Source organism: Cardiocondyla obscurior, linkage group LG12 (genome assembly GCF_019399895.1).
Source record: "Cardiocondyla obscurior isolate alpha-2009 linkage group LG12, Cobs3.1, whole genome shotgun sequence".
Classification (NCBI taxonomy): domain Eukaryota; kingdom Metazoa; phylum Arthropoda; class Insecta; order Hymenoptera; family Formicidae; genus Cardiocondyla; species Cardiocondyla obscurior.
The window spans coordinates 6,513,761-6,525,754 of NC_091875.1; positions in this window are offsets into that span (position 1 = coordinate 6,513,761).

Sequence of the window (11,994 nt, forward strand, 5' to 3'; positions counted from 1 at the left end):
AAGGGGGTAAAGAATATCCTGCGCGATAGTAGGGAAAACATTGAAGGTGTTGGGGGAAGTTTTCGCGGTCATTCTACCAACGACTTTTGACCGCGCAACAAGGTGACGTGGACCTCGCTTGAAGTGACAGTTAGATTCTTGTGTCGGGATTCAAGGTTAATAGGAAGTGTCGTGGACTATCCCGCGAGTGTCTACCGCGATAGGAATATTTTATATCGCGGCGCGTTTTATACCGGTGCTTCGTGCAAGTTTTGTGTCGTTTGTTACACCGACCGAAGTATTAAAGTGACAGTTAGACCGCGCTTACGTCTCAGGGTCGTGTTTAAAGATTTAACGGAAGTGTCGTGAATATCCCGCGAGTGATCTAGTGCGCGGAGAACGTTATTTTATCATAAAACAAGAATGCTTTTTCGTAATCGGAATATTGTTTCGCGCTTTCGGGATATAATAATTCGCGTTTCAATTTATTTTTTAATTAATCGTCGTACAGCCAGAGTACGCGTTATCTCTTGCGGAGTGTCGATTTTCTGTCTGGTAAGACGTGCTAATAGTACAGTGACCGGTAATGATGACTTGACTCATTGTGGCAAAGGCGGCTAACGCGCGTGAGCTAGGGTGGAGTGCGTTAGGCCTTACCGCGGATCGTGTGCGTGAACCTTGGAGTACCGAGAGAAGCGAGAGAACGAGGGAAAAGTTGGAGGAAGGCATCTTGATGTTCTGTTCTGTTCGCGACCGTGCGTGTGAGAGAGAACGCATGAGTGATCGCTAAGAAATCATTATAGGCGCCTCTAATGATTTCTTAGTGATCACTCGTGCGTTCTCTCTTGTCGCGAACAAAGCATGCCTTCCTCCAACCTCGGTTTCTTTCGGACTCACGTACGCGATCCGCGGTGACGCACTCTACCCTTACGCGCGTTCGCCGTTGCCGAGTCATGCTATTATTGCCGGTCACTACTATTACATGCAATTCGGGAAACGGCATCTTTTGCTTGAGAGATTCGCGTTACGCCGGATTGTGCGATGCGTATTTTAGTAGTTTTAAATTTTTATTTAAACAATTTTTTCTTGTTTTATAATAATTTAAGCTATGAGTCATAGTGTAATAAAGTGCGCGATGAATATGAGTCATAGTGTTATGAAGTGCGCGGTGAATATGAGTCATAGTGTAATAAAGTGCGCGGTGAATATTATGTAAGTGAGTGTGAGTGTACAGTGTCGCGTTTTCGTATATAATACGGGGTACCGTGTTTAAGTTATTATAAAACAAGGTCGCTTTTCTCGTGATCGGAATATTGTTTCGCGCTTTCGGGTTATAGTAATTCGCGTTTTCAATTTATTTTTTAATTGATCGTCGTACAGCCCGGAGTATTCGTCGGTCCCTCGCGGAGTGTCGTTTTCTGTTTCGTTAGCCGTGACTGATAGTGCGTGCGCTACTGCACGCAATTCGGGAAATTGGCATCTGCTGCTTGAGAGATTCGCGTTACGCCGGATTGTGCGATGCGTATTTTAGTAGTTTTAAATTCCTATTCGAACAATTTTTCCTTGTTTTATAATAATTTAAACTAGGTATGAGTGATAGTGTAATAAAGTGCGCGGTGAATATGAGTCATAGTGTTATGAAGTGCGCGGTGAATATTATGTGAGTGAGTGTAAATGTGAGTGTACAGTGTCGCGTTTTCGTTTATAATACGGGGTGCCGTGTTTAAGTTATTACAAAACAAGGTCGCTTTTCTCGTAATCGGAATATTGTTTCGCGCTTTCGGCATATAGTAATTCGCGTTTTTAATTTATTTTTTAATGGATCGTCGTACAGCCCGGAGTATTCGTCGGTCCCTCGCGGAGTGTCGTTTTCTGTTTCGTTAGACGTGACTGATAGTGCGTGCGCTACTGCACGCAATTCGGAAAATTGGCATCTGCTGCTTGAGAGATTCGCGTTACGCCGGATTGTGCGACGCGTATTTTAGTAGTTTTAAAGTCCTATTCGAACAATTTTTCCTTGTTTTGTAATAATTTAAACTAGGTATGAGTGATAGTGTAATAAAGTGCGCGATGAATATGAGTCATAGTGTTATGAAGTGCGCGGTGAATATAAGTCATAGTGTAATAAAGTGCGCGGTGAATATTATGTGAGTGAGTGAGTGTGAGTGTACAGTGTCGCGTTTTCGTTTATAATACGGGGTGCCGTGTTTTAATAATAATTTAAACTATGAGTGATAATGTAAACTAACGAGTGATAATTTAAATTATGAGTGATAGCGTTAGTGGTTAATGACAGTATTTCGCGAGAGTTTCCAGTGCGCGAAAAGATGACTCGACGACGACGACGACCTCCCATCTGAGAGGAGGAGCAGGCCCGGGGGGCATCCTGCTACGGCGGAGCAACTTTTAGGTAAGCATTAATTTTTTAAATAAAATCTTTATTAAAAGAAAACCTTTACATTTTTATATTAATCTTATTGACTAACTGGCATGTCTACATAATTCTTTTCCTTTTTATGTTACAGTCACCGGCACAACTCACCAACTCCGCCAAAATTTATGCAGATTGGCAAGTCGCATGCTTTTTCTTACAATTTCTTTATTTAATAAATTAAATACCTTTAATTCAAATACAGGCGCGCGCCTGTATACATATATTACATGTATTTTTTTGTACTAATATTATATTGCTTTGAAATAAAAGATGTGTAGAATGCATCAAAAATTTTTAACCACACCGGTTGTACTCACAGAAAATATTAAAAGTATATACAACCGACAGTCCGCAGTCTGTTAAAGTGGGACGGGAAATTTTTGATGCATTGTACATTAAAAATTTACAATACATTATACCTTGAAAATGTCGGACCATACACAATTCGGTGACTCGAATTACGTACTACTTAAAATTATTTAAAACTCCGCGATGTTACCGAGAAGCGGATCTGCGAAATCTGCCGGCGACGCCACGAAAAAACACTACTGGGTAAGTCGAGGATTTTTCTCTTGCACCAGGAATGGTCAGAGAGACTTCTGCGGCTTCCCCGGGTCTCCGGACGGTTTCCTTGGTTAGTTTCCGTCGCGAACCTTTCGTCCCCAAAGCGCCAAACCTGTAAATAAAACAGAAGTATTTTTAAATTAAAACTAAAAATCTCATAAGTGACACATTGAAATTAAAGTTATATTTTGACAATTTTCTCACTTTTTAATTAATTGAGGCTCTCGAGCAATCTAAAATCGGTCCCTCACGATAGAGGAGGGTACTCTAATTAAATTCTAACGCATGACATACCTGAATTCACTCTGCAAAGTGTTAGTGCTATCTGGAGTACTGGGTAAGTCGAGGAATTTTCTCTTGCACCAGGAATGGTCAGAGAGACTTCTGCGGCTTCCCTGGGTCTCCGGACGGTTTCCTTGGTTAGTTTCCGTCGCGAACCTTTCGTCCCCAAAGCGCCAAACCTGTAAATAAAGCAGAAGTATTTTTAAATTAAAACTAAAAATCTCATAAGTGACACATTGAGGTTAAAGTTATATTTTGACAATTTTCTCACTTTTCAATTAATTGAGGCTCTCGAGCAATCTAAAATCGGTCCCTCACGATAGAGGAGGGTACTCTAATTAAATTCTAACGCATGACATACCTGAATTCACTCTGCAAAGTGTTAGTGCTATCTGGAGTACTGGGTAAGTCGAGGAATTTTCTCTTGCACCAGGAATGGTCAGAGAGACTTCTGCGGCTTCCCCAGGTCTCCGGACGGTTTCCTTGGTTAGTTTCCGTCGCGAACCTTTCGTCCCCAAAGCGCCAAACCTGTAAATAAAGCAGAAGTATTTTTAAATTAAAACTTAAAATCTCATAAGTGACACTTTGAGGTTAAAGTTATATTTTGACTATTTTCTCACTTTTTAATTAATTGAGGCTCTCGAGCAATCTAAAATCGGTCCCTCACGATAGAGGAGGGTACTCTAATTAAATTCTAACGCATGACATACCTGAATTCACTCTGCAAAGTGTTAGTGCTATCTGGAGTACTGGGTAAGTCGAGGAATTTTCTCTTGCACCAGAAATGGTCAGAGAGACTTCTGCGGCTTTCCCGGACGGTTTCCTTGGTTAGTTTCCGTCGCGAACCTTTCGTCCCCAAAGCGCCAAACCTGTAAATAAAGCAGAAGTATTTTTAAATTAAAACTAAAAATCTCATAAGTGACACTTTGAGGTTAAAGTTATATTTTGACAATTTTCTCACTTTTTAATTAACTGAGGCTCTCGGGCAATCTAAAATCGGTCCCTCACGATAGAGGAGGGTACTCTAATTAAATTCTAACGCATGACATACCTGAATTCACTCTGCAAAGTGTTAGTGCTATCTGGAGTACTGGGTAAGTCGAAGATTTTTCTCTTGCACCAGGAATGGTCAGAGGGACTTCTGCGGCTTCCCGGGTCTCCGGACGGTTTCCTTGGTTAGTTTTCGTCGCGAACCTTTCGTCCCCAAAGCGCCAAACCTGTAAATAAAGCAGAAGTATTTTTAAATTAAAACTAAAAATCTCATAAGTGACACTTTGAGGTTAAAGTTATATTTTGACTATTTTCTCACTTTTTAATTAATTGAGGCTCTCGAGCAATCTAAAATCGGTCCCTCACGATAGAGGAGGGTACTCTAATTAAATTCTAACGCATGACATACCTGAATTCACTCTGCAAAGTGTTAGTGCTATCTGGAGTACTGGGTAAGTCGAGGATTTTTCTCTTGCACCAGGAATGGTCAGAGGAACTTCTGCGGCTTCCCCGGGTCTCCGGACGGTTTCCTTGGTTAGTTTTCGTCGCGATCCTTTCGTCCCCAAAGCGGCAAACTTGTAAATAAAGCAGAAGTATTTTTAAATTAAAACTAAAAATCTCATAAGTGACACATTGAGGTTAAAGTTATATTTTGACTATTTTCTCACTTTTTAATTAATTGAGGCTCTCGAGCAATCTAAAATCGGTCCCTCACGATAGAGGAAAGTACTCTAATTAAATTCTAACGCATGACATACCTGAATTCACTCTGCAAAGTGTTAGTGCTATCTGGAGTACTGGGTAAGTCGAAGATTTTTCTCTTGCACCAGGAATGGTCAGAGAGACTTCTGCGGCTTTCCCGGGTCTTCGGACGGTTTCCTTGGTTAGTTTCCGTCGCAAACCTTTCGTCCCCAAAGCGCCAAACCTGTAAATAAAGCAGAAGTATTTTTAAATTAAAACTAAAAATCTCATAAGTGACACATTGAGGTTAAAGTTATATTTTGACTATTTTCTCACTTTTTAATTAATTGAGGCTCTCGAGCAATCTAAAATCGGTCCCTCACGATAGAGGAGGGTACTCTAATTAAATTCTAACGCATGACATACCTGAATTCACTCTGCAAAGTGTTAGTGCTATCTGGAGTACTGGGTAAGTCGAGGATTTTTCTCTTGCACCAGGAATGGTCAGAGAGACTTCTGCGGCTTTCCCGGGTCTTCGGACGGTTTCCTTGGTTAGTTTCCGTCGCGAACCTTTCGTCCCCAAAGCGCCAAACCTGTAAATAAAGCAGAAGTATTTTTAAATTAAAACTAAAAATCTCATAAGTGACACATTGAGGTTAAAGTTATATTTTGACTATTTTCTCACTTTTTAATTAATTGAGGCTCTCGAGCAATCTAAAATCGGTCCCTCACGATAGAGGAGGGTACTCTAATTAAATTCTAACGCATGACATACCTGAATTCACTCTGCAAAGTGTTAGTGCTATCTGGAGTACTGGGTAAGTCGAGGATTTTTCTCTTGCACCAGGAATGGTCAGAGAGACTTCTGCGGCTTTCCCGGGTCTTCGGACGGTTTCCTTGGTTAGTTTCCGTCGCGAACCTTTCGTCCCCAAAGCGCCAAACCTGTAAATAAAGCAGAAGTATTTTTAAATTAAAACTAAAAATCTCATAAGTGACACTTTGAGGTTAAAGTTATATTTTGACAATTTTCTCACTTTTTAATTAATTGAGGCTCTCGAGCAATCTAAAATCGGTCCCTCACGATAGAGGAGGGTACTCTAATTAAATTCTAACGCATGACATACCTGAATTCACTCTGCAAAGTGTTAGTGCTATCTGGAGTACTGGGTAAGTCGAGGATTTTTCTCTTGCACCAGGAATGGTCAGAGAGACTTCTGCGGCTTCCCCGGGTCTCCGGACGGTTTCTTTGGTTAGCTGCCGTCACGTACCTTTTGCCTATAAAGTTTAAAGCCTGAAAAACAAATAGAAATATTTGTTTTTCAGGCTTTAATCAATAACACATACCTGTCACTTTTAGAACTTTTATAAAAATTAGTTCCCGTTGATGCACAGTCTTGGCACTTTGTGGGAATTAAAAAGACTGTTTAAATTAGTTAAAAAATCCAACCGGACACTCGAGGAAACAGTTGATCTCCCACAAACGAATAAAATAAGCATAAAATATTTTGCGTAAAATATTCACCAATGAAAACACAGCATTAATACTGGCATTCATGAAACGATTTGATTAATAAAATATTGTAAAAATACTTAACAAATAGCATTAAATTGTTGTAAATTAACGTGCAAAATACGATTCAGTATAAAAATTTATAAATAACGCCAAAAACACGTTCAAAATGTCAGTTGATTATTTTCAACCAATAGGAACACAGCATTAGTACTGACATTCATGAAACGATTCGATTAATAAAATATTGTAAAAATAATTAATAAATAGCATTAATTGTTGTAAACTAACTTGCAAAATACGATTTAGTATAAAAACTTATAAATAACGCCAAAAACACGTGCAAAATGTCACTCGATTATTTTCAACCAATAAGAACACAGCATTAGTACTGACATTCATGAAACGATTCGATTAATAAAATATTGTAAAAATAATTAATAAATAGCATTAAATTGTTGTAAACTAACTTGCCAAATACGATTTAGTATAAAAACTTATAAATAACGCCAAAAACACGTGCAAAATGTCACTCGATTATTTTCAACTAATAGGAACACAGCATTAGTACTGACATTCATGAAACGATTCGATTAATAAAATATTGTAAAAATAATTAATAAATAGCATAAAATTGTTGTAAACTAACATGCAAAATACGATTTAGTATAAAAACTTATAAATAACGCCAAAAACACGTGCAAAATGTCACTCGATTATTTTTAACCAATAGGAACACAGCATAAATACTGACATTCATGAAACGATTCGATTAATAAAATATTGTAAAAATAATTAATAAATAGCATTAAATTGTTGTAAATTGACGTGCAAAATATAATTTAGTACAAAAATTTATAAATAACGCAAAAAAAAGTGTAAAATGTCATTCGATTAATTTGAACCAATAGGAACACAGCATTAGTACTGACATTCATGAAACGATTCGATTAATAAAATATTGTAAAAATACTTAATAAATAGCATTAAATTGTTGTAAATTGACGTGCAAAATAATTTAGCTCTTCTGAGTCGCGAGATATTTCACATTTTCCGAAAAACTTTGATCGTTAATATCTCAATCCACAGGCGTCGTAGGGGTCTGATCGAAAACTCGTTTTGAAGAGCTTGAAAGCCCGCGTCGAACAAAAAAAAGCGCAATAGCCTAGCTCTTCTGGTTCGCGAGATATTTCACATTTTCCGAAAAACTTTGATCGTTAATATCTCGGTCCACAGGCGTCGTAAAGGTCTGATCGAAAACTTGTTTTGAAGGGCTTGAAAGCACGCGTCGAACAAAAAAAAGCGCAATAGCCTAGCCCTTCTAATTCGCGAGATATTTCACATTTTCCGAAAAACTTTGATCGTTAATATCTCGGTCCACAGGCGTCGTAGGGGTCTGATCGAAAGCTCGTTTTGAAGGGCTTTCAAGCCTTTCAAAACGAGCTTTCGATGAGACCTTTACGACGCCTGTGGACCGAGATATTAACGATCAAAGTTTTTCGGAAAATGTGAAATATCTCGCGAACCAGAACTAGGCTATTGCGCTTTTTTTGTTCGACGCGGGCTTTCAAGCCCTTCAAAGAGCTTTCGATCAGACCCCTACGACGCCTGTGGACCGAGATATTAACGATCAAAGTTTTTCGGAAAATGTGAAATATCTCGCGAACCAGAAGGGCTAGGCTATTGCGCTTTTTTTTGTTCGACGCGGGCTTTCAAGCCCTTCAAAACGAGCTTTCGATCAGACCCCTACGACGCCTGTGGACCGAGATATTAACGATCAAAGTTTTCGGAAAATGTGAAATATCTCGCGAACCAGAAGGGCTAGGCTATTGCGCTTTTTTGTTCGACGCGGGCTTTCAAGCCCTTCAAAACGAGCTTTCGATCAGACCCCTACGACGCCTGTGGACCGAGATATTAACGATCAAAGTTTTCGGAAAATGTGAAATATCTCGCGAGAAGAGCTAGCTATTGCGCTTTTTTGTTCGACGCGGGCTTTCAAGCCCTTCAAAACGAGCTTTCGATCAGACCCCTACGACGCCTGTGGACCGAGATATTAACGATCAAAGTTTTTCGGAAAATGTGAAATATCTCGCGAACCAGAAGGGCTAGGCTATTGCGCTTTTTTTTTCGACGCGGGCTTTCAAGCCCTTCAAAACGAGCTTTCGATCAGACCCCTACGACGCCTGTGGACCGAGATATTAACGATCAAAGTTTTTCGGAAAATGTGAAATATCTCGCGAACCAGAAGAGCTAGGCTATTGCGCTTTTTTTGTTCGACGCGGGCTTTCAAGCCCTTCAAAACGAGCTTTCGATCAGACCCCTACGACGCCTGTGGACCGAGATATTAACGATCAAAGTTTTTCGGAAAATGTGAAATATCTCGCGAACCAGAAAGCTAGGCTATTGCGCTTTTTTGTTCGACGCGGGCTTTCAAGCCCTTCAAAACGAGCTTTCGATCAGACCCCTACGACGCCTGTGGACCGAGATATTAACGATCAAAGTTTTTCGGAAAATGTGAAATATCTCGCGAACCAGAAGGAGCTAGGCTATTGCGCTTTTTGTTCGACGCGGGCTTTCAAGCCCTTCAAAACGAGCTTTCGATCAGACCCCTACGACGCCTGTGGACCGAGATATTAACGATCAAAGTTTTTCGGAAAATGTGAAATATCTCGCGAACCAGAAGGAGCTAGGGTATTGCGCTTTTTTGTTCGACGCGGGCTTTCAAGCCCTTCAAAACGAGCTTTCGATCAGACCCCTACGACGCCTGTGGACCGAGATATTAACGATCAAATTTTTTCGGAAAATGTGAAATATCTCGCGAACCAGAAGAGGCTAGGCTATTGCGCTTTTTTGTTCGACGCGGGCTTTCAAGCCCTTCAAAACGAGCTTTCGATCAGACCCTACGACGCCTGTGGACCGAGATATTAACGATCAAAGTTTTCGGAAAATGTGAAATATCTCGCGAACCAGAAGAGCTAGGCTATTGCGCTTTTTGTTCGACGCGGGCTTTCAAGCCCTTCAAAACGAGCTTTCGATGAGACTTCTACGACGCCTGTGGACCGAGATATTAACGATCAAAGTTTTTCGGAAAATGTGAAATATCTCGCGAACCAGAAGGGCTAAGCTATTGCGCTTTTTTTTGTTCGACGCGAGCTTTCAAGCCCTTCAAAACGAGCTTTCGATCAGACCCCTACGACGCCTGTGGACCGAGATATTAACGATCAAAGTTTTTCGGAAAATGTGAAATATCTCGCGAACCAGAAGGGCTAGGCTATTGCGCTTTTTTTTGTTCGACGCGGGCTTTCAAGCCCTTCAAAACGAGCTTTCGATCAGACCCCTACGACGCCTGTGGACCGAGATATTAACGATCAAAGTTTTTCGGAAAATGTGAAATATCTCGCGAACCAGAAGAGCTAGGCTATTGCGCTTTTATTTGTTCGACGCGGGCTTTCAAGCTCTTCAAAACGAGCTTTCGATCAGACCCCTACGACGCCTGTGGACCGAGATATTAACGATCAAAGTTTTTCGGAAAATGTGAAATATCTCGCGAACCAGAAGGGCTAGGCTATTGCGCTTTTTTTTTCGACGCGGGCTTTCAAGCCCTTCAAAACGAGCTTTCGATCAGACCCCTACGACGCCTGTGGACCGAGATATTAACGATCAAATTTTTTCGGAAAATGTGAAATATCTCGCGAACCAGAAGAGGCTATTGCGCTTTTTGTTCGACGCGGGCTTTCAAGCCCTTCAAAACGAGCTTTCGATGAGACTTCTACGACGCCTGTGGACCGAGATATTAACGATCAAAGTTTTTCTATCTGCCCAAATTTTTTTTTTTTTGGTTTTGCCCTCGTGCGCGCAGGGAGAAAGATAGGACAAAATTTTATTAACAAAAAATGTTTCTACTGATTTCTTCCATCTTTCTACCTGCGCAGATTTTTTTTTTTTTCTTTTGGTTTTTGCCCTCGTGCGCGCAGGGGGGGAGAGATAGAACAAAATTTTATTAACAAAAAATGTTTCTACTGATTCCCCCATCTTCTACCTGCGCAGATTTTTTTTTTTTTTGGTTTTTGCCCTCGTGCGCGCAGGGGAGAGATAGAACAAAATTTTATTAACAAAAATGTTTCTACTGATTCCCCCATCTTTCTACCTGCGCAGATTTTTTTTTTTTTAGTTTTTGCCCTCGTGCGCGCAGGGGAAGAGATAGAACAAAATTTTATTAACAAAAATGTTTCTACTGATTCCCCCCATCTTTCTACCTGCGCAGATTTTCTCTTTTTTTTTAAAATCTGTTTTACCGACCAATTTTAAATTAAAAAATCTGTTTTACCGACCGATTATGTCGGTAAAACAAAAATCATTACCGACAGTCGGTAAAAATTTTCGCGCAGGCTTTCGGCCGGCGGCAAAAACGAAAATTTTTAACCTTTTGGCGCAAAAAATTCTGATCGTCAAAAAAAAATTTTTTTTTTTAAATCTGCTTTACCGACCAATTTTAAGTTAAAAAATCTGTTTTACCGACCGATTATATGTCGGTAAAACAAAAATTTGCATTACCGACAGTCGGTAAAAAATTTTCGCGCAGGCTTTCGGCCGGCGGCAAAAACGAAAATTTGTAGCTTTTTGGCGCAAGGAATTTTGATCGTCAAAAAAAAAAAAAATTTTTTTTTTTTTAAATCTGTTTACCGACCAATTTTAAGTTAAAAAATCTGTTTTACCGACCGATACTATGTCGGTAAAACAAAAATCTGCATTACCGACAGTCGGAAAAAAATTTTCGCGCAGGCTTTCGGCCGGCAACAAAAACGAAAATTTTTAGCCTTTTGGCGCAAGAAATTTTGATCGTCAAAAAAAAAATTTTTTTTTTTTTAATCTGCTTTACCGACCAATTTTAAGTTAAAAAATCTGTTTTACCGATACTATGTCGGTAAAACAGGAATCTATTACCGACAGTCGGTAAAAATTTTCGCGCCGGCTTTCGGCCGACGGCAAAAACGAAAATTTTTAGCCTTTTGGCGCAAGAAATTTTGATCGTCAAAAAAAAAAATTTTTTTTTTTTTTAATCTGCTTTACCGACCAATTTTAAGTTAAAAAATCTGTTTTACCGACCGATTATAGGTCGGTAAAACAAAAATCTGCATTACCGACAGTCGGTAAAAAATTTTCGCGCAGGCTTTCGGCCGGCGGCAAAAACGAAAATTTGTAGCCTTTTGGCGCAAGAAATTTTGATCGTCAAAAAAAAAAATTTTTTTTTTTTAAAATCTGCTTTACCGACCAATTTTAAGTTAAAAAATCTGTTTTACCGACCGATACTATGTCGGTAAAAAAAAATCTGCATTACCGACAGTCGGTAAAAAATTTTCGCGCAGGCTTTCGGCCGGCGGCAAAAACGAAAATTTTTAGCCTTTTGGCGCAAGAAATTTTGATCGTCAAAAAAAAAAATTTTTTTTTTTTTTAAATCTGCTTTACCGACCAATTTTAAGTTAAAAAATCTGTTTTACCGACCGATTATATGTCGGTAAAAAAAAATCAGCATTACCGACAGTCGGTAAAAAAT